This window comes from Mesoplodon bidens (genome assembly GCF_964165515.1).
Source record: "Mesoplodon bidens genome assembly, chromosome: 4".
Taxonomy (NCBI): Eukaryota; Metazoa; Chordata; class Mammalia; order Artiodactyla; family Ziphiidae; genus Mesoplodon; species Mesoplodon bidens.
The window spans coordinates 161,766,547-161,779,709 of NC_138160.1; the positions used below are offsets into that span (position 1 = coordinate 161,766,547).

Consider the following 13,163-nt stretch of genomic DNA (forward strand, 5'->3'; position numbering starts at 1 on the left):
TTAAAGCAGATTGTTAACTATTTTTGCTGTAATGTTTCCATTAAAATGCCAGAATTTATTACATGTGACCTAGTCCATTTCAGATAAAATGCAATTTAAAGGAGACAGGGTCTGTCTAACTAAAGAAGCATTGTGGCCAGAGCATTTTGTCTTGGCTTAAACCACAATTAAAATGAAAAGACAACAAGCATCACACCACAGGATTATTTACTTCAAAGCAAATAAAAGCTTTATTTATTTACTTTTTAAAAATTTTTTGGCTGCGTTGGGTCTTTGCTGCTGCACGCGGGCTTTCTCTAGCTGCAGCAAGCAGGCTTCTTATTGCGGTGGCTTCTCTTGTTGCAGAGCATGGGCTCTAGGCACACGGGCTCAGTAGTTGTAGCTCGCGGGCTCTAGAGTGCAGGATCAGTAGTTGTGGCACACCGACTTACTTGCTCCGCAGCATGTGGGATCTTCCCAGACCAGGGCTCGAACCCGTGTCCCCTGCATTGGCGGGTGGGTTCCTAACCACTGCGCCATCAGGGAAGCCCCAAATAAAAGCTTTATTATCATGAATGGCTTTCACGAATTCTCAGAATCCATAACTAACTATGGTATATTAAATTTCACTCTAATGAAACCCATAATTTTTTCTCCTGGCAAAACCTCAATATATATTTCTTAAATCTTCGGCCAAACACAGTGACCTCTCATCCGTGCTTGGGCTTGGTTCCCCAGGTAGCACACGCCATGTTGTGATACCCTGGTTATGCTGATAGAAAAGCCTTCGTCCTCCTGAGCCAAACGGGCTGAGTCATTTTAACTGCTGAAATCAAGAGTGGTTCACATAGCTCCTCCCCCGAGCACACCAAGCCCCACTGAACCTAATCCCACGTGCAGAGCTCCCATATGCGTGATGCACGAGAGAAGTCATGTGTTTTTGTCATTGTTTTTCGTTTGCTTGTGTGTTTCAAGGTAAAAACAATATGCTTTCTGTAATTAGGGATCAAAGAGAGCAAAATCAAAGCCATGAAGAGCATCAGCATTTGCAAACTCAGACCCCGGACCTGATCGTAATTCCTGGAACTGATCCCTCACTCTTCTCCACTACTACACAACAACCAGCTCCAAGGAAGCTTCTCACATGAACCTCAGCCCATAACCACTTTTTTTCCAATAAACAGTTATAGATTCCCTTCTCTGTACCAGGCAAGAAAACTACAGATGCAGCCCTTGCCTCAGAGAGCTTACTACAGTCTAGTGAGGGGTGGGGGAGAGGGATTCTGACAATAAGCACATGTCCTTTGCTGATTCACCCACCTGGATATCATGCCCCCCCTCCTTTTGACCCTCTTAATGCTGTCCTTGTTATTCTCTTATGATGATTATCTGTCTTGAATTATAGCTGTTTCTAGTTTTCTCCCTGTTTCCCAACTCTGTGTAACATGTCATGAGAGTAGGAACTTCTTTCCTTCCCTTGTAAAGTCTTAAGTCCAGGAAGTCTTTGTTTAATTAAAGACTTCAACGTTATGAGCCCTTGTCTGTTTCATGTGGACCACTGCACTGGCCTTCAAAGTCTACTTTCCTTACAGTTTTCCAGCTCCCTTGGATCTAGCTTCCTCGCAGCTACCTGGGAATCACTCTAAGACGTATACCTGGCCATGCCACTCCAAGCTTTTCTAACTGTGCCCACCACCATCCAGGGCATAAAATTCCTCCCATAGCACAAGGTTCCTTGCAATCCAACTCCAACCTAGTACGTGCAGCCTAACTTCCTACCACTCCACTTTCCCCTGCACCATCTCCTTGCCACCTCCTAAAACATCAGAGGACATTACGTATGAGTGGCTTAGCACATGCTGTTCCCTCTACCTGGGACACTGTTCCATTACCTATTTACCATGGGAAATAATTTTTGTTTGGGGGAATAAATGAATAGTAGCCATATTACTACTAATCATGAAAATAAAGGCTCTGGTTTCTTGAAGTTACAATGGGCTATTATCAAATGTTTTGCTTCCATTATCTTATATTTTCCTCAGAAAATTACCATAAGGTAGCTAATGATGACCCCTATTTCCCAGAAGAATAATCGAGGCTTGGAGGGAGATAAGTAATTTGTCCAAGTCCACAAGTATGAGATGGTGAAGGCTGGAGTTCTTGCAAGGTCTGCCAAACATGAGAGCTTGGGCTCTTCACTCCTATGCCAGACATCAAGTTGCAATTTAAATGTCAACTCTTCTCTGCAACTTTTTCTGATCATTCCCGGCTCCTGCCATGGGATTAGTCACTCCATCGTCCTCCAAGTACTCATGGTGCTTTGACCAGACTGCTGCTTATATTATCCTGGCATTTCTTTTGTCAACCCCTCACATTCATCTCCACCAGGAAGCAAAGTCCTGGGGGATAGGAATTGTCATCTGTATCCCTGGGACCCTGGAAGTGTTTATCACATTTCCTGAGATGCCGTAAATGTTTCACGTGCTTGTTGAACGAATTGGGAGAAAATATGGAGATGGACACATTAAGAGGAAAAACAATCCAGGGTGGAAAGACAGACCAGAACAAGACCAGGAGTCCTGACTTCAGCCCCCGATTTTCTGCACAGTTTTGAACAAGTACCTTCACCTCCACCCCCCACCTCTGTCTTCAGAAGGAAACCATCTGCCTTTCTGGCTTCACAGGCTAGTTAGAAGAAAAGTGGAATTATATACATGAAAATGCTTCAGTAAGTTTGACTATCTCATTAATTCCTATTTTTAAAGAAATAGTGTTTGAGGTTTTTTTTTTTCCTGATTATAAAAGGAAAGCCGAATCATTTTAGAAAGAGTAAAACTACAGAAATGTACAAATCATGTGTCCCTTAAGCAGACGATACCAACATTATTTTAGCTTCCAAACAAGGTCCCTGGGTCTGACCTCTAAGAGATCCAGAGTCTCTGGTGAGGGGCCACATTTCTTCCCCTCTTTGACCTTCAGGGCACCATGATGGCTTTCTTATTGTTGTTGTTATATTTCCATAATCCTTCTCCATATTTAAGTCCTAGAATATCCTCATGTTATTAAAAATTATCATAAATATTTAATGGCGACATAAATGCATCACTTAAGAATGTAGCATGAATCTAGAAAAGTGGGTTCTGATTTTGAAGGATCATTTGACAGAACTGATTTCCTTGAGTCACTGAGAAGGCCAGTGCCCTGGCATGGATGACAGGGACGGAGACCTGCAGGGAAGCCTGTTTCATTCGCCGTTGTTCCAACAGGGTTTTTTCTCTGTGGGCAGCTCCATTCCCTCCGCATTCCCAGGGAAGGAGCCTCTGGATGGGATTTCTCCTTCCTGTCTGGGATTCAAGCCTTTGTGGCAGACATCTGGTGGTTGGTTTCATCTCTGGGGGGTGGGGGGAGCTTTATTTACAGCCCAGCTGTAGCAACAGCTTAATAATAATGCACAAACCCAGGTGCTATCCCAAGTCACACCATAAAATAACCTGTAATCTGACTCATAACACTTGTGTCAAAGTAGGGAGAAGACTGTAGCACTGAAGGGGGAAAATTATGGCTCTTATTTACCGAGGGTCTGCTATGTGTTAAACTCCGTGCTGCGAGCCTTACACATAGGTTTTTACCCAGTCCTCACCATGGAACTGACAATAACTATTACTAGCCCCATTTTACAGACATGGAAACTGAGGAGCAGAACTGTGAAGTAAAGAGACTTCCAATTATGGAATAAGGTCGCCTCACCCGTTGAGAAAAAGAGGACCAGTTCCCAGCCAGCAAAATCCTTTCAAACTCCATAACTTGTGCCCCAACCCCCATAGCCCTTAGAAAGAAACGCTGGGAGTGAGGGTGCTCATCAATGCCTAAATGGGAGACAGACGCCAAGAGGGAGAAGATATGGGGATATATGTATATGTATAGCTGGTTCACTTTGTTATACAGCAGAAACTAACACACCAATCATTGTAAAGCAATTATACTCCAATAAAGATGTTTAAAATAAATAAAGTTTCCGAAGTTCACCCAGGACAAGAAAAGACTGGCATCTCTTCTAGCTCCAGGAGGCAGGACAGAAGACACAGCGGAGTCTAACCTTTAAGACACACTTAAAGTTACTTGTTCAAAGTCAGATCTGTCCAGCTCCACTAACAGAAGCCAAAAGGCACTGAGATATTTGGAGGCAGTTTCATTAGGATACGACGCACTGGTCATGCATGTCCTAGTACTAACTGTATGATACCCAAACTCCGTCTCTGCCTCTCCCTCTCTGGGTGCTAACAACAGCAGCCCCTGGGTGGCCAGTGGAGGCCCCAGCTTCTCTAGAGTCTGAGCTCACCTCCCCTGAAGAACCGCAAGGCACACGTTACTGAGCCACGTGTGAAACTGTCTCAGCAGCAGCATGTTTATTATCTCGGAGCGCTCTCTTTCCTTGTAGCAGAAGTCTGCTCGATTAGGTGGACTAGGGAGAATGCAGTGGCTCTTTTAAAACATTTAGCAACTTCATAATTCCCATCTCTGTGACTCATCATGGAACAAAAGGAAGGTCTGGAGATGAAGCTGGCTTTTGTATGCTCCAGCTCTCAAACTGTGATTTGTCTAAAAGAATGCTACCACACAGGGCTAGTAAGGTATTTGGGAATTTTATATTAAAAAAAAAAAAGATCCTTAAGGGAAAGCCTAGCATGAAATAAATCTTTTCTCATCTTATTTTTTAAAATCAGAATTCTTTTAAAGCTAAACTTTTTCTTTTAAAGCTAAATTTGTCTTTCTTTCAGTTAGTTCTGTTCTTTCCACTCACTCCTGCAGCTTGGATGAGCGCCTGCCACATGCCACGCCCTGGGCTGATGGACAGGAACCTCCAAGATAGGAGGACACAGTCCCTTTCCTCAAGGATCTTAGTCCACTGTGAAACCTAGGTAGGTAAAGAGAAAATTCCACGATGACAGGGGTAATGCTGTAATTGAAAAATGGACAAAGGACCGTGAGGTCACTGAAGAAAGATGGTCTTCAGGAATGAGAGGTTTCACAGACCAGGAGATGGATGTAAGGCAAGAAATGCTGCTCCCTCTTACAATCCCTTAACCCTTCCTCTCTGCCTAGTCAAACTGCTCATGTCATTCAAGAACTAGACCCAGTTCTGCAAAATCTACCTTGATCACCTGACTTCTGCCCATATATGCTATGGGTTCCTTGGAAGTTGAGATACTAATCCACTTTTTGCCTATATATTTTAGGCCAAGAATTCCTTGATATACAATTACCGAAACCCTTATTAAAGCAAAGCTTCCCCACTCACTGGCTATAAGCACCATGCACGTGGCCATATCCAGCAGCAACGAAGCTACCCCAAGCTCCTTACGCCATCTTTCGGTTATCAACTGGAATTTCAGGTCTCTTGTATAATGTTTATTTTCTCTCTTAACCTGATCCCCCTCTAATACACAAACATACACACATATTTACTCTTCTCTCTCTCTCTCTCTCTCAGGAATTTTCTCTCATTAATTTCATCTCAGGAAAACAATTTCCCAGATATGTATAGTGAAATGCTTAAGATGTCAGCTTCAAACTCTGTAGATTTGGGTATGGACTCTAGCTTTCTCCTTCCCAGCTGTGTGATGCTGGACAAGGAGCTTAAGCCTTCTGACTACTGTTTCCTCTTCGAGAGGGGATCATAATATTTGTCAACCTCACAGATTAAACGTGATCATATCCCCAAAGTACCATCTCTGCCACACAACGAACACTCTGGAAATGTTAACTGACGTTATTATTGACATATGCATCCTCTGAAGAGTATGAATACATTCTCCCCCCATTCCTTTCCATTTGGTCTGGGTATTCAATAACAATTATTTTCCTCCCTTATTCTCCTAGCTTAATCATGTCACAAGGGTAATAACAGTAACACTTGTATAAGGGTAATGCAAGTAACATTTAACATGTTAAGGACAAGAATGATGGGTTGTATGTAAATAAAATAGCAGAAATCTTTCCTTCCTTCAGCAGGTATTCATTGAGATCATCCTGCATGCCAGGGAACCACTGTGTCCTTAGAAACGCAGGAGTGATGAAGACAGGCATTGTTCTGCAGTTGCTAGGAAGGATGTTCTCATGACAGTACGAGGAGTACACAAAGTTGAAGAGAGCAGAGGGATCCCAACTTGGTGGAGTGGAATGTGGGTCAAGACATGAAGGAGGAAGAGGAGTTTGCAAGGCGGAAGGTCTTGGAAGGAAAGTTAGGAGGGGTATGTTCTAGACAGAGGGAATGGTGTGCAGGGGGATGCAGAGGGGAAAAAGAGCATTCTGGGACCAACAGAGCAGTTCCCTTGAGTTGGCACAAGTGTGTGAGGTAAGGGGCACTGGGAGAAGATGCAGGCCTAGACTGGGTGCCCTGAAAGCCATGGTGAGCACCTGGGCCTTCATCCTTGGCCACTGTGGGGCCACTGATGCTTTATCTCCAAGAAAGTGCTACTTTAAAAGGCCGTGTTGGCCACAGTGTGAAGAATTAGAAAGGGACGAGAGCGGAGGCAGTGTGTCTTATCAGAAGACGTAGCAGGGTACCAGTGAGAGATGGTCATGGCCAGACACAGGCTAGTGGCATCGATGGTAATGAGAAGCGCCTGGATAGAGGCCTTTAGACCTAGAACAAACAGAACCCGGAGATGAGCTGGATGTGGAAGGAGGAGACTACTTCTCCTTCCAGAACGCTTTAGAATCTCCATGTCTCCATTCTAGCTGTGTCGTCTTCTGTAAAACCTGCTGTTTCATAAGCACCAGCATTCAAGGAGACAGAAAGTTCTTCAGATTTTATGGGTTGTTTTGGTTCAATTACCAGAATTGAGGAGCCTGATCCTAAAGATATCACTGCCATCATAAAACCACCAAAATTCTACGCCATCTTATAGGTTTCTGAAAGTTACTATACAGGTCATCCCATTAGATTCCACAGTCTAGGCAGGGCCATAGCTGGGTTTAAGGTGCTCATTATTATCTTTAAAATACTTGATGCCTAAATAGTAATTTAAGGTATTAATAGTGCAGGAGTGCATAATATACTATTTAAAAACAGGGACTCTAGCAATGGCACTGCTTGGGTTCAAATTCCAGCTCTTCCACGAACAAGCTGTGTGATTATAGGCAAGTTACATAACCTTCCTGTGCTTGTTATCTCATATGTAAAATATGAGTACCTGATGCAGGTTAAGTGATGTCAAACACATATCGTACTTAGCCTTCTGCCTGAAAGCAGGATATCTGCTCAATAAGTGAGAGCTTTAGTATAAACACTGTTTTCTGAACAAGGTGTTGAGACACGTAGTGAAGGTCAGGGGTCAACCGACCACTTCGGGCTGGGAACCCCACCTTCTCGTGTCCTAGACTGTCCTCACACGTGCTCTCCGTGGGATGGGGTTGGATGTGGGTGGAGTTGGCACTGTCTCACTGTGGCCCCTGCAGAGGCCTCCTGAGTCTTTGGGCTCACAGTGACAGAGAGTGGTCAGGCAGGTGGGCTATCTGTCATTTGGGAAGTGAAGTCAGAGCTTTGAAACCCTGGCTCTCTGATGACTCAGGCATTTTCTGGAGTCTTCAGTGCTATTATGAGGTGAAGCAATGGAGGGTGGGGTGATTCCCACGTGTTTTTTTCCTTTTCGAATAAATGGCTCTAAAATTCTGGAGCTGGCCTCGTGCCAACTGCATTTACTTTTATTTAATCACTCAGTAGACTCCTCTGCGAAAACTGGGGTAATTAGGCCCAAAATGTATCACCCAGAGGCTTATTTTAACTACCTGAAATAAAAGCTAGATCCCAATTTCAGCAAAATTACCAGTTTGTTTCCCTTCCAAGAACTTCTCGCAGTGCTTAGGTTCCCTGATTCTGCCTGTGGGACTGTCCATCCCCAGCGCCAGGGAGGCCAGAGGCAGGGGATGGCCTTCTCTAGAGCAGACAGCAGCAGGATTCATCGGCCAGGGAGGGGTTCCCTGACAACCCCCCTCACCTGTGCAAACAAGCTTGGACGCTTCCCCCCCACACTCTGAGACCTATGGGACAGCACAAAGTACACATGGTCTGATATCAGACGTCCCTGGGTTCACAGCCCGTCTTGCTACTAGCCGTGTGACTTCGGCCAGGATGCTTCCATCCTTTGAAGCTCAGTCAGTCTATTATCCTGAACAATGGGAGAGGATGACACTTACCTGTGAGGACTCAAAGATGAGCTCCATCATACAACAGGGATTTTCAGTCAAACTTACTTTTTTATTTTTTAACAATCTCTGAAGAGTACAACCAGTGCAATAATAAACCACTGTGTTGCAGTTTAATTGGCAGCATATTCTCTTTGTAATGTGAACATAAAATCATGGTGCATCTTACACTTGATAAAATATGACTGTAGCACATAGAAACCATTCCCTGGTAAAAATGCAAGCTCTCAGATTACTGGCTTTTTCCATTATGTGTCTGCTCGGACACCACTACCTTCTTAAAGGAACCAAGAATATGTGAAAGGGAATACTGGTTTTACAAGAGTGTTTGTATTGGGCCAAAAAAACACCAATAACTTCAGTCAATACATAATATTTGCAAGAATCTTGCATATGTCACTGTTTTCCAATCTTATGCTTATGACAGACATCACTAATCAATTCAGCACTTCTTTCTACCGAGCCAAGATGTAGCCCCGGAATCTTTCTCAACACAGTGCAACAGGCAGCCATTGAGAACCCGCCAGAGCTGGCACATAAAGTGAAATCTATTTTCTCTCCCTGACTCAGGACCTTGGGAGGAAGGGAAAGAGAATGGGCATGGGACAAATTAGAAAATTTACATACATGACAAAGATCTCAAAAATGATACAGTTCATTACACAGAAGAAACCAAGGTCTAGAGTGTGGAAACTTTCGCCGGCTCTCCCTTATCCAAAATGTCCTTTACCAAACCATGCTGCCTTTCTCATCATCAGAGTCAAAAATCCTTGGTCATTTAAGTAAACAAACATTTATCTGATACATTAGACTCTGGCAAAGAAAGGAAGACAGGTCAGCAGTCATGTAAAAAGTTTTTTGCTTTTTGTTTTTGTAAACTTTCCTTCTGCTCATTTGTCACCACCAACACTTCCTTGTTCAGGCAGACGATCTACAGAAAAAATCAGGAATGTCTATTTCCAGCAAATGATAATTACAATGTGCTGTGCACAAGAATCAATCCATCCTAGCCCTATGGCACCTGTAATTTTAATACCTTTTATCACAACATTTCTACTCCTACAAATAAGAAAAAAAGTCACTATTTAATCCCACATAACGACACGAGAACAACCAGCCCTACACCCAATCGGGCCTTCTTGGGATTTCAGAAGAACTAGACACGTCTGGTGTTTGCCATAAATATTGATTGTTTAATATTCCACAGTAATGAAACTAACCAATAAAAATCATATCTGGAAAGTTAAAGGTGGTGGTTGGAATGGGGATCTCTCCTCCTTGCCAGATTTCAGTTTGAAATGAAATTGGGGCCTTCAGCACTAAGACAGGGACCCCTGACCTCTGAGTAATTACTTTCCAACATCATTTTCTTTAATTTGGATGAGCTAGTTCTATTCTAAGAATTGCTGGAAAGGCCCATTTTATGAAAATGAAGCCAAATCTTAGGAAAGACCTGTTTATTTCTTCCTTCTAGTTCAGGCACATCCCTGCTCCTAGTGAGGTGTGCTTGCTACATACCTCTAGTACTCCCTACTCAGCACTCTTATCATTGTAATTACAGCAGCAAACCCAAGAGTCATGCAGACTAAGGACACAGCTTGCAGCTTAGAACATCTGCAAGGCTCCTGGAATCAGCCCAGGGGGCAGGGAAAGTCTAAGCAGGCAATTCCTTACACTTCTCCCACACTCCCTGAGATGTGGGTTCCTGGTATTTAGTAAAAGTGTTCCTTGAAGAAGGAAAAACAATCTAAACTGAGGGAAAAGCATGTACAAAACTATGAAGGTATGGTACAGCACCACATTTTCAGGGAGTATTTCACTCATTCATTCGCTCAACAAGCATTTATTGAGTATCCACAGTAAGCCAGGCACCCTCTGGGTGATAAGGATAAAAGAACCAGTAAATGTGATCCCTGCCCTCAAGGGGGTCCACAGAACGTAGGGGGCATGAGCACAAAAATCAGAAAATCACCTTGCAAGGGACTAAGTATGGCAAGCCTGATGACTGATCGTGTACAGAGACTCTGAGAGCAGAGTGGGGAGCCAGGTGGGGAGGCATTGAGGTCAGATGTGCTGAAAACAGCAGGACTGGGGCTTCCCTGGTGGCGCAGTGGTTGAGAGTCCGCCTGCCGATGCAGGGGATGCGGGTTTGTGCCCCGGTCCGGGAAGATCCCACATGCCGCAGAGCGGCTGGGCCCGTGAGCCATGGCTCCTAAGCCTGCGCGTCTGGAGCCTGTGCTCCGCAACGGGAGAGGCCACAGCAGTGAGAGGCCCGTGTACCGAAAAAAAAAAAAAAAACCCAGCAGGACTTAGTAGGTGGTTGGAAGCGGCAGTGGGCGAGTGAGAGGAAGGGGTCAAGGGCAGCTCCTTAGTTCTAGGATGCCAGTACCATAAGCTGAGATCGTGAACACAGGGAGTGTGGAGTAGGCTCCAGGGGGCTGGTGATGCGTTGGGTTTGGGATACAGTGAGTTTGAGATACTTCAGAGGCATCCCATTGGAGGTCATGGTTTTCTTGTGGGCACAGACCCACGTCTAACTCATTTCTGAGCCTTTGCACTGAGTATATAAAAGGTTCTCAGAAAATACTGAATGAATAAACACATGAATATTATGTAGAAGAAACACATGTGTAAATGCTTCTCATGTATTATTAATTCTCACAGCAACTCTGTGAGGAAGGTCTGTCATTACCCCCATTTTACAGATAGGTCTAAGCCTTATGGTACAAGAGAGGAGCTATATATGTCAAGTTCACAGATAAAAATGACTTAAAAAAAGAGGCAGAGCACATGGAAAGACGCTCAACATCATTAGTCATCAGGGAAATGCAAATGAAAACCACACTGAGATGCCACTAGAATTGTTAGGAATCCACTAGAATGGTTATAATCCAAAAGACTGACAATACCAAGCGTTGGTGAGGATGTAGATAAACACAGAACACTCATACACTGTTGGTGGGAAAGTAAAATGGTACCAACACTGTGGAAGACAGTTTGGCAGCGTCCTCTAAAGTTAGGCATACACTTCCCACAGGCCCAAGCAATTCCACCCCTATGAGAGAGAAATTAGAATATGTTCACAAAAAATGTGCATGTGAATGTTCACAGCAGCATTATTCATAATGGCCAAAAATCGGAAACAATTCAAGTACCTATCAACTGAAAATGAATAAACAAAATATGATATATTCATACAGTGTAATACTATTCAGCAATTAAAAGGAATTAAGTACTGAAACATCCTAAAATACGGATGAACCTCAAAAACATTATGCTACAGAAAAAAGCCAGCTACAAAGGGCCTCAAATTATCTGATTTCCCTTACATGAAACCTCCAGAAAAGGCAAATCTATAGAGACAGAAAGTAGATTAGCGGCTGCTGACCTAGCTGGGGTGGGGCTGGAGGGGTAGGAGTGAGACGGAGAGGGACTGCAGACAGAACTTCTGGAGGTGAAAAAAGTGCTCTAAACTGAATCCTGGCTATGGTTGCACACTGTATACATTATAAAAACTCATCGAACTGAATGCTTATAATGGTTAAATTTTAAAGTATTTAAATTATATCTCAATGAAACTGTTAAAAAAAAAAAAAGATGAGACAGCCGTGTGATTTAGAAGAGATGGGGAGATCTCAACCAGGTTGGTGAGATTCGGACAGCTTTATAAGGGAGTATAGTTCTGCTGGACCTTGAAGACTAGATAGGATTTCAACAGATTAAGATGGCACATAAAGGAATTCCAGACAAAGAAAGCAGCATGAAAGTGAAAAAGTGCCAGGCATGTTTAGGCAATATGCAGACATCCATTTTGGTTGGATATTTGGAGAAAAGTAGATGAAAAGGCTATAAATTTTGGCTATAGCCAGATCACAGAAGCTACGAATGGCCAGACTAGTGCATTTATGCCTTAATTTGGTAGACAGTGGGGAGCCGCTGAACATTCTAGAGTAGGGGAGTTTCCTGGCAAAGATGAACAGTGAGCAGTGTGCACTGGAAGGGCAAGCAACCAGGACAGAGCATCAGATAAAAGTCTCAGCGTGAAAGAGGGCCAAACTATGCTCACCTGACTATGTCGATAACGCAAAGGGACAGAGAGACACACTGTAGCAGAGAGAAAGGAAAATAATAATAATAGACACCAGTTATTTGGCGCTTTCTATGATCCAGGCACTGTTTTAAAGAATCACTGCTCTGAAGGAGAGACAGAGAGTTAAGAGCCTGCTATAGATGGAATGAGCCAAATGGATGGATGACCATCTTTAGGTCTGGCTTCAAAGAGAAGGAATAAAGATTAGGGAGGTCATAAAGTGTTTATCTAAGGTGCATGATGGGAACTGCAGATATGGAAGATTATAACTGAATAAGAAATGGTGATGCTTTTAAGGTGGAAGGACAGTAAGACAAACAACAGAGAATGATGTACATGGCTCTCTGCACCAGTAAGGCAGGAGTACCCAGCACTGCTGGTGCCCTCTAAGGATGTCACCACTCCTTTAAATGTACATAATATACAGTAAGGAACCATGCACTGACATGAGTAGACAGAACCAAATGGGTATAAAGAAGACTGTTACACTTGGTTGCTTCTAGAGATCAAATCCTTGCCAAGCTACTGTTAGAATAAACACTCAGCATGTTAAGTTCTGTAACCATGAAGCAGGACTATAGTTATTGACATCAACTTCCCCAAACAGGCTCATACTGTACCAGTTTAAAGCAGACATCCCAAACTGGCTTTCTGAGAGCTGAATCCAGCTGTTTGAGGATCATAAAATGTTTATAAATATTTTTTAGTTAGCTGCCAACACTTCAACATCAGGAAATTTCACATAAAGTATGGAGATTTTTAGCTTCTCTCAAGAAGTTGGGAGTTCTAGCAGCTGTATGGCTAATCCCACATGGTGTCAGTCAATCAAAGCTGAGTACTACTTGTCTTCATTAAACTTTAGAGTCCCTGCCTGGTACATTTCATT

At 43.4% G+C, this 13,163-nt stretch overlaps 1 protein-coding gene across 1 annotated transcript in view; it reads right to left on the minus strand.

Annotated features, from left to right (window-relative positions):
• Positions 1 to 13,163, minus strand: part of DOCK2 (dedicator of cytokinesis 2) — a 416,115-nt gene that overhangs the window by 228,560 nt on the left and 174,392 nt on the right. The gene's annotated exons all lie outside the window — the stretch shown is intronic.